The sequence below is a fragment of the Sorex araneus genome, chromosome 10 (assembly GCF_027595985.1).
Source record: "Sorex araneus isolate mSorAra2 chromosome 10, mSorAra2.pri, whole genome shotgun sequence".
NCBI lineage: Eukaryota > Metazoa > Chordata > Mammalia > Eulipotyphla > Soricidae > Sorex > Sorex araneus.
In genome coordinates, this window is record NC_073311.1 from 62,866,167 (window position 1) to 62,886,237 (window position 20,071).

The 20,071-nt window shown below is 41.9% G+C and overlaps 1 protein-coding gene across 6 annotated transcripts in view; it reads right to left on the minus strand.

Moving 5' to 3' along the window:
• SOX5 (SRY-box transcription factor 5) overlaps positions 1–20,071 on the minus strand; it is a 439,034-nt gene that overhangs the window by 306,730 nt on the left and 112,233 nt on the right. The gene's annotated exons all lie outside the window — the stretch shown is intronic.

Consider the following 20,071-nt stretch of genomic DNA (forward strand, 5'->3'; position numbering starts at 1 on the left):
AAACTGTTCTGAGCTTATATAAATGATTTCAAAAGGCAGCACTGTCTACATTAGCACTGCACTGGAGCACTGTCATCCCGTTGTTCATCGATTTGCTTGAGCAGGCACCAGTAATGTCTCCATTGTGAGACTCGTTGTTACTGTTTTTGGCATATCGAATATGCCACGGGCGAGATACTCTCAGTGGCTTGCCGGGCTTTCTGAGAGGGACTGTCTACATTATGGAATATAATTTAAAACTTTGAGCATTTTAAATTTAGAAAAAAATAAATGGGTAGGAGGGGAAGAGTCCTGGAATATAAGTAAGGACTCTGAGGCTTACTATGTTACTTGATTTAATGTTATCTACTACCCTGCAATTATAATATTCTTTAATGAGTCAAAGGAAAAATAACCATTCTTTGTATCTTCGATTCCATTGGGTCATTTCTAACTTTCAGATCCCCAAGAACTGAACGATGAGGCTGAGCAGCAAAGTTATGCCAAGTGTGTAATGTGATAGCACAGAGCAAGTAGACCCCAGACCCAAGTACCGATGTGAGAAAACTGGGCCAGCGAGGCCCCTTTCTGCACCTCTGCCTTTGCTCTTTGACACCGCGAAACCCCAAAGGAGGAAAGTACACTCGGTGCCTGCCTGTGGCTTTCTGTGCCCAAATCTTGGCCCTGAATAGCGTCACACCCTGACGGGTCCACCTTCCAGGCAAATTCCTACAAAGCATCATTTCTCCCAGAAGCCAGGCCTCAGGCACAGAGATATACTTCATCGTGAAACAGCAAATCAATTCTTCTCTATTAAGGCACTAAATACCAGCACAGGAGCACTGTCCTGTTATAAACAACAGGCACACTCAATTATGGGATGTTTTCCCAGCCCCCGGGCGGCTCTGTAATTGCAGAGCGCAATCAGCTCCGCATTGATATTATATTAATGTGTGGGGCGGGGAGAATGAAATATGAATTAAATCGGGGCTCAATATTTCAGTGAAGCTTACAGAAGCCTAAGAACAAGTGGCATGATTTTTTTGTTTTGGAAGGAGGGGGATAAAAGGTGAGTTGCCTACGCTGTCATTTTTCTATTTCTAATTAAAGAGTTTGGAGAACGAAGGTGATCCCAGAATTCTTGTCTCCTCGCTGTCCACTCCTGACAAAGCAGATCAAGCCGTCTATCAGGTTTCATGTTCGCCTGCACTTATACCAGCAGCGAATGGGGGGAAAAAACATTTTCTACTGACAGCTTGCAATAAAGGGAGAATAGCAAACAGAAAAACTTTGTCTTCGGAGACAAAACAAAAGGATAAAGTTCAAGAAAAGGTTTCTCGCCCTTCTGCAGAACCGTCAAACAACTGCTATTGACCAAGAATAGAACACAGTAAACACACCAAACAAAAGACATGATGAAAGATGTATTTGCTTGTTCAGGGCCTTTCTTTTTCTCCCCATCGCATGTACACCCACACTGAACAGTCTGCATTGTGTTAATAAATAACCAGGAGCAACCTCGGGGAGCAGAGGAGGAAGAGGTTTCTATGTTGCTGTCAGGTACCAGACAGTTGCCTGGCACCGCGAGAATCATTCTCCATATATTCCACCCCCCAGACCCAGAGCAGAGGGGAAGTGGATGGACCCTCTCCTTCTCTGATGCAACCGAAGGAGGAAGACCCCCAAATTTGGAAAACAGCCATTGGTTGGAATTGTCCAACCCTTTCAACCTTCTTTGAACTCCGCTTGCTTTCCCAATTGAACCCTAAATGACAGCCCTATATCAGAGCCACGCCCTGCCAGAGTCATCTTTTATCAGTGCTCTTTTAATGCTTGGTGTGGTTATCAGGTAATTTCCTGAACTATTACTCGGAGCATTTTAGTATTTTGGGGCTTTTTCTGATTTTATTTTTAATTTCTAGGAAAGCAACCCCAGCTCTCTCCTCCCACTCTCTGTATATATATCACATACATTTGAACTCAGTGGAAATACTCTGCATAATTATTACTTTATAAATATTTCTGAAAGTCCAAATAACACATAATATGCGGTAGAAGTTCACAAATCCAGTAGCAGGGAATTCGAATGCCTCATTGATGCTATTACATACGCCAACCAAAAGTCTACTGCACTATATCAACCTGACAGTGTTTTAAGTTTATTCCTTGTAAATGTCTGGGACAATCCTCTACTGTAACTGAAAGCACGCAAAGTCCAACACTACCAGAAAGAAACTTTAATACACACAGCAACTATCTATCACTGACTTCAACATGGTTATCGAGTTGGCCTCGTACAGAAGTCAATGGCAGGTGAGTGAAAGCTGACTTTCTAATTCAAGACACACAAGAAACAGCATTTGCTCTGAATTTCACATTGGACCTGCGCCTCCACCACCAAAGTCCATCAGCTAAACTGTGAGCATGGTACAACCTGGCTTGCAATGGTCATCCACATGGAGAGGATGATCTTAATCAAGCCCAGAGCCCAGGTTATATGTGTATTCTGCTCTGCCCTAGAGTCATCGCTCCCACGTCTGGGCCAGACTCCTCTCCACGTGAAGGGAGGTGAAGGCGGGCACTGGGAGCACTGGACGTCTCAGAACTCCGGGAGCAGGTGGCCAGGGAAACTCAGAGGGAGCTCTCCACCAACTCTAGTGCCGTGCGTGCCTTCGCCATCAGCAACTCCTATTAAAAAAAAAAGACCAAGCATCCACTAGAACAAAACCAAGCAGGCCTCTTTAATTAGAGCATTTGCTTGATATCCACTTCTTCATGTTAAACACACAGCCTCACAGGCCTGGGAGGTCTGATTAATTTTAATATGCACGGTCATGACAAGTGCCTCGGGGGGAGCAGAGTAAAAACACACACGCACACTTGCAAACACACAAAATCTTCCAGCCAGGCTAGCCTGACAAATCGGTTTGGGGAAAGGAAAAAAAAAAAAAGCTGTGTGTGCTCCCCAGATTAGTCTGTTACTATTCAGTGACCGTCTGAACCTTTAATGGGAAGAAGAGGCCTCCGAAACAGGTGGCGGGCACTTCCTCTTGAATAAATGATATCTCCAAAAGCCGTGGTACGGAAGCCACAAGTAGAGCGGGCACGTGTTTCTTTGTCAATTTGCAGCCTGGGCCATGGTCTGCGGTAGATTTCTTGAAGTGATCAATGCATTCGAAATGGAAATCTAGAACTGATAGCTTTGGGTCAGGATAAAATTTATGAAGGTTTAGAAGATATCAGAAACATTTATATACAGATGTGTCTGGAATCATTTATGCCACTCTGTTACCCACTCCTATCCTAGCAGAAATAAATGCAATTCTTAGGTTATAGACATGTTTTAGACACCTAAGCAGAAGGATGGTGCTGGCTTGCTTTTTGGCAGAATGATGGATAGTAGGGAAATAATACAAATATGGTGTTGAAGGTTACAGACTCTCTTTTGTTTGGTTTGGGGTCACACCCAGTCGAGCTTGGGGCTTACTCCTGGCTCTGTTCTCAGAGATTACTCCTGGCAGAGCTAGGGGGACCATACATGATGCAGGTGATTGAACCCGGGTCAGCACATGCCAGGCAAGTGCCCTACCCACTATCACTCGCACCCCATATTCTGCTTTAAACTTAAAATAAACGCAGTCTTGGCCAAATGGGGCCTCTTGAATTCAGATCTCCTGAGATAATCCCTGAATCTTTCCAGTCCAAGTTAAAAAAAAAAAAAAAACTCTTTCATGAAGATATAAATTTTCTGTTAACACTTAAATAAATCAGCAATATCCTGAGAGCTGTGATGGATATCACTTGACAAGAAAGTGGCAGAGTAAAAGTTACCTTGGTGCTGAAACATCCTCAAGTTTCAAAACAGCTGAAATAGTACGAAGTGAAAAGACTTCCTCCAGAAGCAGCAGGCTCTCCAGCATCTGAAGGTGTCTTCACGTCCCGACCTTTTCAAAAATAAGCCCCTCGCTTTGGCGACGTTTTGTGAGTCCATTTCCATACAGTGGTGCTTTTGAACGTGCGCCTGGGGGTTCGACTCTAGCTTCCTCCACAAGAAGAGACGTCGCTAGTGACAGACCGCAGGGATGAACACGGAGCCACAATGCATTAAGAGCAGCCTCCAAGAGCAGCGGGTGTGTGAAGAACAAAACTTAAAAGAGCTCAATTGAAAAGTACCCTTGTTTGTCCTTCAGTGGAACAGCACTTACAAAGCCTCTTCAACATGTACTTTGTCAAAAGGACAGTGAGTGAGTAACTAAACAAAAGCAACTCAGTCCTCTGCCAATTAAAGTATCTGTTGGCTCTTCCCCAGATCTGTTCACTTTTTATTTTTCCCACCTCATCAAATGGATGTCAACTGGTTTGAAAACAAGAGAATTTCAAAACACTCTCATCATTCCCCCAATTAATGGAATGTGTTGGGAGTCTGGCTTTACGGAAGCCCAAGTCCTTAACTTCCCTAGAAAAATAGACAGCTCAAAGTTGCTTAAGTCAGTGAGCAATCATAAATTCTGTGCTAACTTGGTTATTAACATAATATGGCTCAACCTAATTCCCCAAGGGCTGCTCCTCAACAAGCATGTTCATTCTTAGAACAGGCACTGTCATTTGTAATGTAAACTCAAACATCAAACACCTGTTGGGATGTTCCTGAGGCCACCTATCATACACCAGTCTCTGTCTGCTCTACAGAAGAGTTACATATAATGACATGACATATCACAGGTGAACATATACTGTTTATAATATCTACTTTTAGGGCCCTTAAAATCAATCTTAAAATAGGAGGGTAGATTACTACTCATTTAGAGGATTTACTGATTATGTGGGGCTGTTGTGATAGCACAGTGGGTAGGGCATTTGCCTTGCAGGTGGCCGACCTGGGTTTGATTCCTCCGTCCCTCTCAGAGAGCCCGACAAGCTACCGAGAGTATCCCACCCACACAGCAGAGCCTGGCAAGCTACCCGTGGCATATTTGATATGCCGAAAGAAGAAACAAGTCTCACAAGGGAGACGTTACTAGTGCCCGCTCGAGCAAATAGATGAACAAAGGGACAACAGTGCCACAGTGCTACCGATTATATGACAACACGTTTGAAACAGAGTAAAAGGGCATTGAGAGTATCATTTTAGGGTTTAAAAAGCTCAACTAACGGATCAGAAAGGTACAGTTGAGTAACATGAACTATTTTCAATAGAGGTGGCAGATCCAAATATTCAAAAGACACAATGACACAGTAATATCCACACACCTTTAAGAAAAGATGCTAATTCACTAGCAATCCATACATCTTATCACGCTTCATATGCCTATGAGCCAACTTGAAAAGTATTTAATCTAACCTTTGAGATGATACAATGGACTTAATTTATTTTACTGCTTTTTGTTCCTTTTGTTTTCTTTGGGCCGCCCAAGGAGTACTCAGCACTCCACCTGGAGATTCCCACCCAACTGGGCCATCAAGAGTAGTTCACTGCAACAGTCCAAAGATGCCACACGACGCAAGCTCTGTGGGGTTGCGTCTTGCCCCAGCCACCACCTGGTGTTTAGAGGCTGCCAGTACCTCCCCATGGAGCTCGAGGGTCCCCAGGGCCACCCCATAGGGTTCAGGGGTCTCCAGCAACTGTCCCAACAGTGCTCGGGAGGCTCCAGGCTGCACCCAGCAGTGCTTTGGGGACCATGTGATGCAGGGGACCCAGTTAGTCAGTAGCCAGTTAGTGTTAGTAGCATGCAAGCATGTGCCTTGATGTTTTTTTGTCAGGGATTAAGGGAAGACAGCTCCAGTTGTCTTCTGCTTTTAATTCGCCGATAAGAATTTATATTGTACTACGCACTGTCAAAACAGTATCCGGAAGTTCTTTCCACCTAAGAGACTGATATTTCCCTTTGTGTTTGATGGAGAGGGAGAGTAAGAAAGGTAGGTGGGGAGGGGAGATACGCAAAACTTGAGGGAGAAAGAATTCACAGTTATCTCCATTGCCCAGCGCTGGTCTGTGATCTATAGATGAGTCTGAGCGTGAAGGCATAAGTTCTGTCACAATATCTACTTTTCCAAACATATTCCATTGTTTTTATTAGTTCTCCCGAGAAGAGAACCAACTCTGTGTGTGAAGTTCTATACTAAAAGCAATGAAGTGTTTCATGTAAAGTAACAGTGGGTGGCTTTGGTAATAGGCTGTGCCTTAAGGGGCTTGTAATAAAAAATTGTGAGCTAAGATTTTTCTGAAGAACAAAGTTTTGAGTTGTGTAAATAAAAGTAAAATCTATTCTCACAGAAACAAAGTATCACAAATAAATACAGCTTCTCACACATGAGGGACGCACACATAAAAGGAACAATATAATATTGAAGGTGTGGATGGAACAGTTCAGAAGCAGGACACTGACGGATGCCGATTGAAGACAGGGATGGGAGGGGGCAGGCAAGAGGGAGAAGACACACACACATACACATACATACACACATGCACACGGAATAAAATGGGGGGAAATCCACGTAGTACGTATTGAAGGAAGAACAAATAGACTGCATTTTGAACATGAAACTCTCAGAAAATGATGAGACTTCGGGAAAAAGGAGCCCTCAGTTATATTCATCGTCATCACAAACACACACTGATAATACAAAAACACACCAATCTGCAGACTCAAAATCAAATTGTCTCTCCCAGTTTCACAATTGGCAATTTACACCCAGAGCAATTGAGGATGTTTTCTTTCTCACTGAAATTCTTCAGGTAGGAAATTGGCTAATCACACTTCATTTACGGAAGTTTAAATAAATGCATATCAAAGCAACTATGTCAGAATTTTTTGAATGTTGGGTTCCTTGTTGGTTTTGGTGCCAACTGCATTGCTTGTATTTCCAGATTTTGAGGGCCTGGGTCAAGATTTTTACTATACAAGAGCATCTCAAGAAACAGAATTGGAAGCCACACAATTATTTATTTTTTCTTGTTATTCAAAAATAGTGTGACTCCTGCCAGGCTGTTTTCACTCAGGGCTCCTCAGAGCGGGGCAGGTGAGAACCCTCTCCGCCCCCAAGGGACCCGGCCCTGGCAGCTGACCTCCACTACCCAACTGCTGCCATGCTCCAGACTGCTTTCCGCACACATTATAAGACACTCCCTGCCCATTTTTCATAATGACCACACTCAGAGAGCGCAGCAAGCGCAGGCAGAGCCTGGCAAGCTACCCGTGGTATATTCAATATGCCAAAAACAGTAACAATAGGTTTCATTCCCCTGACCCTGAAAAAGCCTCCAATCGTTGGGAAAGACGAGTAAGGAGAGTCTTCTAAAATCTCAAGGCTAGGAGGAATACAGACGTTACTGGTGCCCGCCCGAGTAAATCGATGAACAACGGGATGTCAGTCAGTCAATCAGTTCAAAAATAGTGTATATAACTAGATAAATTGATAATGACAATAATTTGTACACTTTGAAGCTGATTATAGTTCACAAATAACTTCATGTGTATTAACATATTTGCTTTGCCTGGCTTTGTTTTTTAAACATAACCTTATTTTTTTATCAAAATATCATTACCTCACAGGAAATCAACAGGGGTATATATTTTATTACCATTATCTCATTTGCTTACCTCCAGTGGATGTAGGGCAGTTAGCACTGCATACTGAGGGCAGATATTTCTCACATTAAGCCATCATCTTAGCAAATTAAAGAGAAGGGAAGATAATGATTTGATGATACAAATTCTAATGCCTGTGCTTGGTTTGCTACAATAAAAGATTTTAATTAAAAATGGTGTCTCCCAGAAATGATGCGAAATAAATACAATTAGACTCCTGATCATGTTAAATCTGAGCTAATGTCTCAAAACTTATCAGAGACTAAACTATATAGATGCTATATTACAGTCACACAGTCTTATTGTAATCAGTGTCAGAATTTGAACTGAATCACTAATACTGCCCATCTACTTACTCTTGTTATCATAGAACCATCCAAAAGTTGGATAAAAAAGCATTACTATCTCCTCAAAAATTAAAAAATAGGCATCATCTCACCATCAGGCATGAGGTTCTTAGTATTCAAAAACTGCTCTGAAAAATCCTAAACTTGCACATTCTATGCTGGCAGAGCAGGGAAGATGCTGAAAGAATCAGTTACCAAACACCCCCGAAATGAACAGTGCTGTGGGGAAGCAGAAAATCCAACAATAAACTCCCCCAAAGTGAGACCATCAGGAAAAGTAACTCACTTCTCCATGCCGAGACAAGGAATCTGGCCTCTCCGATACACTGAAATGCTGGTAAAGAACAGTGAAGGCTCAGAATTCTGGGGAAATATTCAAAGCTAAATCCAATTCATTTCCCATTTTACCTCCAGCAGTGGCGGAGAATTATGTCTATAGCCTCTAATCTATAGATAACGCAACATATTTCCTTAGAGAAGCACATTGTATTAGGGTCGTTTAAACGATTACGGCAAAGAGCGGGGGAGATGGATCCAAGGGCCAGAGCACGTGAGTTGCATGCATGAAGCATCCCTGATGCCTCACAGACCCCAAGCAACGCCTGGTACCGCCCTGGTGCTCCCCACAGCCCCAAGTCTGGGCAGCATCGTGCTGCCAGGTTCAAACAACGAACTCGATGACTAAAGGGGTCTCACACCTCAGAGACTCTGAGCTCTGCTGACCTGAGAATTTCAGGAGGGACCCTGGAGCCTCCTAAGCAACCTCTGAGCCCCAACTCCCCCAAATAAAACTTTGAATGAAATACAAAGTTTTCCTTGTGCATCTATTTTAGTTTTACATCTGGGTCCTAGAATATCCAGTTGGTGCTGCAGGATAATGCTTTAGTTTCCAGGTCACCGAAAGAAAAGGGCATAATGGTTTAATGCTAAGAGCACATGCATGAGGTGACTGGAGAAAACAGAATGGAAGGACCATTTCAAACAGAACATAAAGAAAAGAGAAAGGAAGAAGAGAAACCAAAAAGAAAATCAGGTAGCTATTTTTAAGAAGAGTTTTAGCAAAAGCTACAAAAAGCCAGTTAGGGGATTGACTCCCACCCCAGTTAGATAATCACCTTCTATGGGCCAAACCCATTATTAGGACAGACACAGGTAACTGAAACAAAACATTTAATTTAAACATTTGTGTCCTATTGTGTAAGACTGAAGATAAAGAAAATGTGATCATAATATCAGAACTACATTAATTACCTAGTGTAAGCAGAACAGGCCAAGTTAAATGATGTTAAAGATAAGCAAAACATTGTTGGGTAGACAGAACCAAGAATCGATCAATATAGCAAGCTAGCTAGTTTTCTCTCTACCTATTTGCCACCGGACTGCTGGTCCACTGGGAGCTACACCCTGTTCAGTGCTGGGATTGGCTCAGACAGTGTGACTGGTCCATGGTGCCCGACACTGACCTCAGGTTCACACATGCAAAGCCTGTGCCCCAGCACCTGGGACCATCTCCCCAGCCTGGGAACCATCCTCAAGGTAGAAAAACAGTATGTGGAAAGACACAATTAAAAAAAGAACATAGAGGAAAACCATAGGGCTGGAGCGATGGCACAGCAGTTGGGCGTTCGCCTTTCACATGGCTGACCTGAGTTCTATTTCTCTGCCGCTCTCGGAGAGCCTGGCAAGCTACCCGTGTGTATTGGATATGCCAAAAATCAGTAACAATAAGTCTCTCAATGAGAGATGTTACTGGTGCCCACTCGAACAAATCGATGAGCAACGGGATGACAGTGACAGTGACAGAGGAAAACCACATGTGGCTCGGCACATGGATATGGGGCTGACAGGGAAGGAAGCTTGAGGGGGAACTGTGGTGAGGTCAGATTATACACAGTGTTTTTTTCCAAAGACAAATAATTTAGAAGAGGACAGTAATTTCGCTTAATTCCAGTTCTGCCTTAAAATAAGAACAGTAGAAACTTAGGAAGCCTTAAGTTTATTCATTTTATAGAAAGAATACCAAATTCAGAATTTTGGAGCATCCAATTAGGCTGTTCATGTAATATTAAGCAAGAGTCACAAACGTATTTATTAAGGAATCTCCTTTCCCTTCTCAAGGCAGTAAGGGGCGACAGTGATGCTGTGGAAACATCTTTTCAACAAACATTTTGAATACTTACAGGTGTGCAACCCTAGCCCTTAATCAGTGGCACACACGGGCACCTGCACAATTTTGTTAGAGGGCTGGAGCGGTAACACGGCAGGTAGGGCATTTGCCTTGCACTCGGCTAACCCAGGTTCGATTGCCAGCATCCCATATGGTCCCCTGAGCACCACCAGGAGAGATTCCTGAGTGCAAAGCCAGGAGTAACCCCTGTGCATCGCTAGGTGTGACCCCCCCCAAAAAAAAACAATTTTGTTAGAGTGAAGGCTGGCAACATCCACTGGGAAAACTGAGCAAGAGAATCACAGGAAGAGGAGGCAGGTCTGCTGCGTTTCTCAGAGGAAGAGGCATGACAAGTCTCCAAGCTAAGACTGCCGTCCCGAAGGGAATTAAACGGCATCACAGAAATTAGTATAGGGAAGTGAAAGTCAGAAGCCCCTCGCAGCCTCGGCCCCTAAAATGGCTTTGTTGGAGATGAGATGGCCGTAGTGCCTGCCAGGGCCATCGCCGTGTTCACCGACGCTGCTAATAAGGCTGAGACTGGAGTGGAAAATCTAGTGGAGGTCTGAGTCTGACCCGGAACTAAAACGTGGCTCTAGGTGATAGACCACCCCTAGCTGGCACCTGACAGCACAGGGCATTTCTGAATATCTCTTCTGACTTTATTTGCTAAATTTAGTCTCAGGACATGCGACATTTGTCCGCATTTACTGCCTAGGGGATGCTCCTTAAAATAAGGTGGTGACACTACTTATGAAACAATAAGAAGGGGCAGAGAGTAAAGAATTTAGTGATGCGTGACGCAAGCACACGGGAGAAGCCAAGGAGCCTGGCCTTGATTCAGAGTGACACAATGACACACTGTGTGATCTTAGACAGACCTTTGCCCTCCCCCCCAGGACCCCCCCCCCCCACAACAGCCTTCTGTCTGTCTTCAAAAAGTAAGCAGAAAAGTCTAGAATGTGTCTATATCTCTTCTGATTTTTTTTTTCTCTTCTGATTTTTAACTTGCATTATTTCACAGTGGACTGGAGCGACAGCACAGCGGGGAGGGCGTTTGCCTTACATGAGGACGACCCAGGTTTGATTCCTCCACCCCTCTCTGAGAGCCCGGCAAGCTACGAGAGTATCCTGCCCACACAGCAGAGCCCGGCAAGCTCCCCATGGCATATTCGAGATGCCAAAAACAGTAACAAGTCTCACAATGGAAACATTACTGGTGTCCACTCAAATCGATGAACAACGGGACGACAGTGCTACAGTGCTATTATTTCACAATTAAGCTACTGCCAGGTGTTTTCCTAAGAGAAGTTCTCAGTGAAATACCTTCCTTGACACTTATTTATTTATTTAGCAGAGTCATCTATTAATGTTTTTGCACTCCCAACAGTTTAAACTAAAATGATTTTTTAAATTTTTTTATTAGTGAATCACTGTAATGTACCTTTACAAACTTATAAACTTTTGTGTTTGCATTTTACTCATACAGTGATCATTTACCCATCCCTCCACCAGTGCCCATTCACCTCCACCAATCATCCTGGTATCCCTCTCACCACCCCCACCCCATCCCCCACCACCCCACCCTGCCTCTGTGGCAGGGCATTCCCCTTTGTTCTCTTTCCTTTTGGGTGTTGTAGCTTGCAATAGAGGTAGTGAGTGGCCATCATGTTCAATCTATAGTCTACTTTCAGCTCGCATGTTAAACTGAAATGATTTTCAATAAAAACTTTGTGAAGTTTGATCACCACTGAGGCATCAGGGATGATTATGAGTAGACAATCAATGGATATACATTATTTAATATTTCAATGGTATTTGGGGGTATACATATGCTCAAAAGTGATATCAAACTATTACTTGCAAAATATGGAATTGGAAGAGACATATTAGTGGTGGGGGCTCAGGGGTTCAACAGATTTTAGCTTTAGATCAATTAAAATTCTAGCAAAGGTTGACTCTCAATATGAAGTTACTATGACATGATTAATTAGAAATTCATCAATTTTCTCACGGAAAAAAGGAGAGAAGATGAATCAGAATATATGGTTTATGTGAATGACTATACACAGATGCCCTGGTTATAAGGTATATGCAAAGATGAAATGAAGTGTTTCACAAATTATTCAGCAGTAGTTCATAATATGCACTTAGAACACAGCACCTCCCCCAATACATAATTATCAATGTCTTGGTGTAGGAATTTGGTCATATGTTATGACATTAAAACTCATTGTCATATTTAAATTCTATATCTAGTAGCTAAAGATTGGCCGGTAGAGCAAAGTTATTCCAGTGAACAATGCAACCTCAGTTGGCTGGATTTTGTGAAAATGCATCTACAATGAACCTGGGCATTTCACATCAGCTTAAGTAACACAAAACGAAGAAGAATCTTTAGCACAGGCCGTTTTTGAGACTTACAGGCACAAAGACTGATGGAGGCAAGGAACACAAGTAAAAGTACATCAGCACCTTTTCCTCCTACTTACTAGTTTTTAAAATATTTCTAAAACCATAGTTGCCTGAAAAAAAAATAAGCTAGTAAGAAAAGAAAGACGTTTTCTTCTTCAACCCACATGCAAATCTAATTTTCTTTCCGACCACCCACCTCAGTGGCCTTCTTGTGAGCGGGACACTATTCCTTCTACCTTGCCGCTGTCAGGGAGAAAGTCTGCAATAATATGGACTTCCTCTTGAAGTCTGTTCCCTCCTTCAATGAGAGGAAGTGAAGGCGTGAATAAGGTACCTCAGAATGACGGGGCCCGGCTGAACGAACTTGTCATCACAACCTGCTGTTCATTTGAATGACTATTGAAAAACAATAGGAAAAACTCGCATCACGGAACAGTAGGTTTTTCCGCTCCATACATATCTCTGGTGAACTGAGCGTTGAGTTCTACTCACGGGTCTCCTCTCTCCTCAGCCCCTTCTGGTAGCTCTCGTCACAGAACTCTGACACATGTTCGGCAAAGTGTCGGATTTAAGTGTTGTGGTTCTTTGCTCAAGAGTATTTCTATTTTTCTTTTGGATATAACGATGCTGTCGGAGCTATAGACGGTCACGGCACACAGTGCCACTGCCCAGGGCTTTCATGGGGTTTTTCCCCGTTCTTCCCTGAACGGGGGCTCCCGAACTAACACAACTTTCCACTGGACACTCTTACACATTTCATTAGCTACAGTTCCCCATTCTTCTTTGTCTTTTTTATTTTTTGGTTTGGGTGTCACACCTGGTGGTGCTCAGGACATGCCCTTGCCTCTGCACTCCCGGAACACCCCTACTAGAATGACTTTTGGGGGTGCCCTGTGCACTGCATCCAAAGCAAACATCCCACCACTGTACTATCCCTCCAACTCCCACCCCCATTTACTCTTTTTCTCTTTCTGCAACTAAAAAAAGAAAAAAAAACACATAAAATTTCCTCCTCCAACATACTATTTCTTTTCCATGATCCAATTTTCTACTTTGCTCATTTTTTTTTCTTTTTGGGTCACTCCCAGCACTGCTCACAGGCTACTCCTGGCTCTGCACACAGGAATTATTCCTGGCAGTGCTTGAGGACCATATGAGATGTCGCAGATTAAAGCAAGGTCAGCTGCATGGAGGCAAACATCCTACCTGCTCTACACTAGCCCCTGCACTAGCCCCATAATTTTCTATTTCTTGCCTTGGTGATTAAAATTGTCACAATTCAAACACATAAAATATTCTTGACATCTATTCTCAATTATCACAGATATGAAATGGACATTTTTGTCTTGGGAAATTACTTGATTAGTGAAAGTGAGTCTATGTGCATTCCTGTGAGTGTGAGTCACAGATAAGGAACTTGCTGGAGATGCGAACGCAGGTATATTTTAGTGGCTCTGTATTCACACAGAAATTACCTTGGTGGAATGCAAGCTTTTAGATTCTTGTCATATTCCTTTTATACTGAAGGTTTTAGTGAAGACTATCTGTATTTCCTCTTTGGTATTATTCATTAATAAGTCACTCTTTGGCCTGAGCAACAGTACACTTGGTAGTATGCTTGCCTAGTAGGAGGTTGACCCAGGTTCAATCCCTGATATGGTCCCCTGAGTATAGAACCAGGAGTAAGCCCTGAGAACCACTGGCCTCCCCCGCACATACACAAAAAAGAAAAGAAGAAGAAAAAAGTCATTCTCAAGTTTGATCTATATTTTGAGGGAGGAAAGCAAAAAAGATAGGAAATTTAATATTAATACTATTGTATCCACAAGTAATAGTAATGTTCCTTTGCCTCAACTATTTCTGCTCTGAATACTTTATTTCTGCTCTTCTTGTCAGTGTAGCTGTTACTAAATATACTTTTCTACTAATTCTCCATATGTGAGTTTCTTCTGAAAATTAAATTTGGGAGACTGTCTCCTGCCTTTTCCTCTTGAGAATTATTCATTTGGCACTGGCATGTCATGTATTTCCAAATTGAAAGTCTATGCATCCACTTAGTCAACATGATGCACTTTCAAGAATATATAATATCAAAATGATGTTCTAAATTCTCAAGGAGAGCATCGCCCCACGATATCCCTCTCAAACCACAATGATACCACAGAACCTGAAAGCACAACGGATTTCTCTGAGATGAAGACAGTTTCTAGGCCTTAGTCCTGACCTAACTCACCTTCATTCTAAACAAGTAGGACTTCTCTCAGGTTGGCAAGGCCGGCTCAATGACCTAAAGCCAGGGGCAAGGTAGCTAGCTCGGAGTGGCGAGCACATGTCCAGCAAGTTAAAGGCTCCCAGTTCAACTCCCAGCCCTGCATAGCTGCCCTGGGCACAAGCTCCAATGGTCACGGCAGTGCCCCTCCCACCCACTGCTGTTGGAATTTGGATATAAACCATCGCATCATATAAATAGGCTAAGGGACAAAATTCATACATCACATACAAATCAATATAGGAAACTCTTTGACAGGATCTAATAACAATTAATGATGAAAATAAACACTCAGAAAACTATCTGTAGAGGGAAATCAGATAAATATCTACAGAAATCCTATAGTTAATCTCTTACCTAATGGGAAGAATTAATACTTCCCTCCCTTACAACACAAACGAGGCAAGAAATTCTCCCTCAACTAATCTTTATGGAGCAAAGAACATGCAATAATGAAAGAAAAAGAAAATATATTTATATTGTGAAAAATAAAATTGTCTTCAATTGCAGGTAACATAATATTCTAAATAAAAAAAGCTTAAATCAGTTAAAACTTAACTCCTAGAGTTACTGAATAAGTTTTAAAAAAAAAAACACAGGATACAAAAGTCAATTTGCTTTGCTTTATATTCCAGCAATAGACAACTAAAATTTAAAAGAGAAGACACGATGTAATTTATATTAACACCAAAAAGATGAAATAATGGTAAAATAAAACAAAATGATTATAACATCTATTTATATATACAACTATAAAATTTGATGAGGATTTTAAATATAGAATATTTTGCATTCACAAAACTTGTCGATTTTCCTCAACTTGACTACACATGATATCCAAATTCCAGCAAGTTAGATTATCAAAAGACGTAGATATCAAAGCGCTCATTTCTATTCTATGGGGAAAAAGGAAACAAGTCCCAGGGTAATCAATACAATACAAAAATTCCCCAGGAGGACTGGCACAGTCCAACTTTAAGGCAAAATCTCAAAATCTCAAACATCTTATTTGAGATGTTATTTGAGACATCTTGATGATGTCTTGTGCATCATCAAGACAGGGATGCACGGGCAAACAAAAAACTAGTAGAGAAAACAAAACAGAGAATATGTGGGATATGTTAAAAAAATCAGCATGGGACTAATGCCCACCAACAGCAGAAACAAGGGCCAGGAGGACTGGGTCATCATTGGATGCTGGCCACAAGGCTGATGGGTGGGGGACACGGGGGCCATTTGGGATGGAGAAGTGACAGCTATGACAAGGAGAGTTAGAAATGAACACTTCGAGTAAGAACTGTGTGCTGAAAATAGGTAAAGAACAACCTGATAACCTCTCAGTGTCTGAACTGTACTGGGAGCAGTGCCTGCCACCATGAAGACAGGCGGGGGTGGGGGGGGCACGGGTTAGGGGGGGAGGGAGCTGGCAGAATAGGAGGCAAACTGGGGACAAGACCGAAGACCAAGCAAACTCAGAAGACTTAGAGATAGTGAGTAAGCTGAGAAAATCTGCTGAGGAGAATTTGTCATTAGAGAATTAGAAACTTAAAATAATAATAGATAGGGGGCTGGAGCGATAGCACAGCGGGTAGGGCGTTTGCCTTGCACGCAGCCAACCCGGGTTCTATTCCCAGCATCCCATATGGTCCCCTGAGCACCACCGGGAGTAATTCCTGAGTGTAAAGCCAGGAGTGACCCCTGTGCATCACCGGGTGTGACCCCAAAAGAAAAAAAAATAATAATAATTGATACAACCATGAACCAATTTTAATGGATAAAATTTAGAAAAGAAACCACCTACCACTACCAAGTGTTTGTGAGGAAGGAGAGCACCAGCAACTCACATTTATTACTAGGAAAAAAAGTGCAGAATTTTACTCTTTACAGTACAATTTTTCAAAATTCCTATAAAACTAAGCCAACTTTCAGTATATCTGAGCAATCATATCACTAAATGCCTATACGTTTGATTTAAAAACTTATGTACACTAAAGCCTATACATGAATATTTATAACTTGATTCATAATGACCAAACTTGGAAGACTAAGATGACTTGATGGGTGAATGGATAAACAAACCATGGTATGCTCATATGAACCACTACAGTCATACCATCATGAATGTTTCCTGTCTTGTCTAAAAAGAAATGAGCTACCAAGTAATAAGCAGACATAAAAGAACCTTAAATGCACATCAATAGGTGAAATAAATGAGAAGAAAAGTCTCCATAAGATTCTAATTATAATAGAATCTAGAAAAATGCAAATTGGATGACATGCTCTAGGTTTCACCGAATCAGGGTAAGAATGTACACACAAATAAAGGATAATGCTGGGTCTACCCATGAGGATGAAGATTAGAGTTAGATGTCATATGAAGAACGAATGTTCAGATAATACTGAGGTAGTAGAATTAGTATTTTCAGAGGAACATATACTCAGGAGAATACATACAGATATATTTTTTTGTTCTATCAGCTAAGACCCTAAAATAAAGGACACCTGAATAGCAAAGACCATCCCTACTATGTATATTTTGGTTTTAATACCATTTCCAATAAGAGGAACTAAGTATTCTTAGAGAAGCTTCTCAGAGAAGGATTCTAGAGAGACAACAAAAGCTATCCAGTCTGCAGTATCTCGCCAGAGTCAGAAAGAATGGAGTCCTCAAAACACAAAACAGAACAGAACAGAACAGTATGAACATAAGGGTGTGTCAAAATGACACTGAAGTCAACAGAAAGAGTTTTCAGTCACTAAAGCTGTGACAACTTCAACAACAACAACAAAAAGTAGAAGTGGATAGCAATTCAGCATGTAAGGTTGGGATTTCTGATTCAATACTCAAGAATTCTGCATAAACCATGTAGCTACTCCACTCCACAGGTGGGGAAGTCTAATGGACTATTCCTTACAGGTGGCTTACACAAGCTTCTTCCTTCCAAAGCATATGGTATGGAAAGGGGAGCAGGATGTACAATAGTGCAGAAACCTCACATCAGGAAGGCGGCTCAAGGTCAACATCAACATTCATAAATTCTGTAGGAAATATTAGCCTCTGATGGGAGAGCATCAGAATGATGCCCCAACCTCCTAAGCCCAGCTTAATTAAGATAAAAGCGCCAATTTTCACTAGAGAAACATTCTAAAATATACCTGGAACAGTATTTAAAACTATCAAACCCGAAGCCCTTTCTGTTAAAAAAAAAAACATCCAGGAAATATATGATAATTAAGTGAACTATAAAATGTTACCCCTGATGGCATCCTGGGACACTTTAAGCCAAGTAGTACACTTGGTTTAAAGAAATCAAAATAAACTCTGATATATTAATAATGTATCATGATACAACAACTGCAAAGTAATTTATAATTATTCATGCAGAACATACAAATCAACAGAATTATGTAAAAACATATATATCATTAGAATAAAAGATATTATATCACAAAGTTATGATTTGAGGTGATTTTTATTTTATTACATTCAATTTTCCTCTTTATTTAAAATTTTAGGGGCCACTCCTGGGGGTGCTCAGGGAAGCCACGTGACTCGAGCAGGCAAGCTACCTACTCCAGCTCTTTCACTCATCCCCTGGTTTAATTACCCATTTTCTTTAAATAATTCTCATAATACTGCTAGTTTAAACAAAAATTGCAGAATATTTTTTTTTTAAAGTTGCTGGGTCCTCCTCAAAACTCCATTTTGACCTCCACACCCCTAGGAATCATTAAATCTTTGGTTGAGCATAGCATCTCTAAAATTTCTCTCAAATGTGAATTACCTAAGTTTTAAATAAAATCAATGCCCCCACTATGGATATGGTAAGGTCTGTGTAATATTTAATGATCCTCACAAGTATCAAGTCAACGGAGTATTTTCACCATAATTTATCAGTGTTGTAGCTGACTGGAAACATGTTCCCAGCAGGGTTACATGCTATGAAGGTAGCATGTTCTAATACCCATGATTCTTCTATGTTTCACATATCCAATCTGTCTCTCACACTGGAACATGCTCTGACATACCCATGTGGCGTCAGGATGGATATAGCAGTTAGTAAACATCTAGCACGCCTGGCGAGACTGTCCATTTTCAGTGAGTTCCAGATTCCAGAGCAGTCGTCTGATAGCTTGCTTGCTTCACTTTTAAGGGGGCCGACAGTACAGCAGGGAGGGCATTTGCCTTGCACGCGGCCGACCCAGGTTCAATCCCCGGCATCCCATATAGTCCCCCGAATCAAGACTAATTCCTGAGTGCTGAGTGCGGAGCCAGGAGTAACCCCTGAGCATCACTAGGTGTAACTAGCCAGCTGCTGTGTGCAATCCCATTTTCGGCTGACCCATTCAATATTCTTGATTTCCTGTAAATTCCTGGGCTTTATCTGATAAACAGGGAGTTAACAATTGTCCATCATAAAGTTCTGCCCCAGAGCTCAGGCTCACAGGGAGACGCAGATGGCCAGAAGGACTGAAACCGGCCTGCCCTGTGTAGAGTCCGGCCCTCTGGGTGATACCTGCCCATTGATGAGAAATGCAGAAGACTTTAAGGCCCACACAAAACTCACTTTTGACTTAGTCCTACAGTAAGCTCCGCCCCACATCGGGAGTTGCTTTGCCTGTGGATTTTACTTTCTAATAAGCTTTTCTACTCTGCAATTCTGAATCTCCTTATTTCTCTGTATTTCCATTCTTGAAAATATTGAAGAACTTGGGAATTATGAACAAACAGAGACCCGCGTCATCTACATCACTATCAAAAAACAGCAAATAAATCTAGAAGATGAAATCTTTAGAATGGCACCCTGGGAACACAAGGGTCAGCAAAGAGTTACAGACTCATCCTCCTTAAGGTAGTCCACACTAGACCTGGCTATATTAATGTTGGGTCACACAAGACATAGGCCAAACAATCAAAGTCTTATAAAAAGCACGAATTTGATTTTTTAAGTCACAAAATTTAATGGCTTTGGGGGTGAAAAGGTGAGAATAACACGAGATTATAGATTTGGCCTGTCATTTGGGGCTGGTCACCACACCCCCTTCTTGTTTCTTTCATGTCTGTACCACAACACTCATCACTGAAAGTAATGAAGACATGCCATCAGAAAGCAAAGATCACAAAATAAACAAACAAACCGAGACCATCGAATCGAAGGTTTTAGGAAAACTTCTCTCTGCCTTTACAGCATTGCTTCCCCTTCATCCGACTTAACTTAGTGAGTTTAAGTTGGAACGCTCAAGTGGAGCGCCCATCCGGTGATGGGATGAGGACCAGTCAGTCAGCTGTCAGCTCTCCTCCACCCCA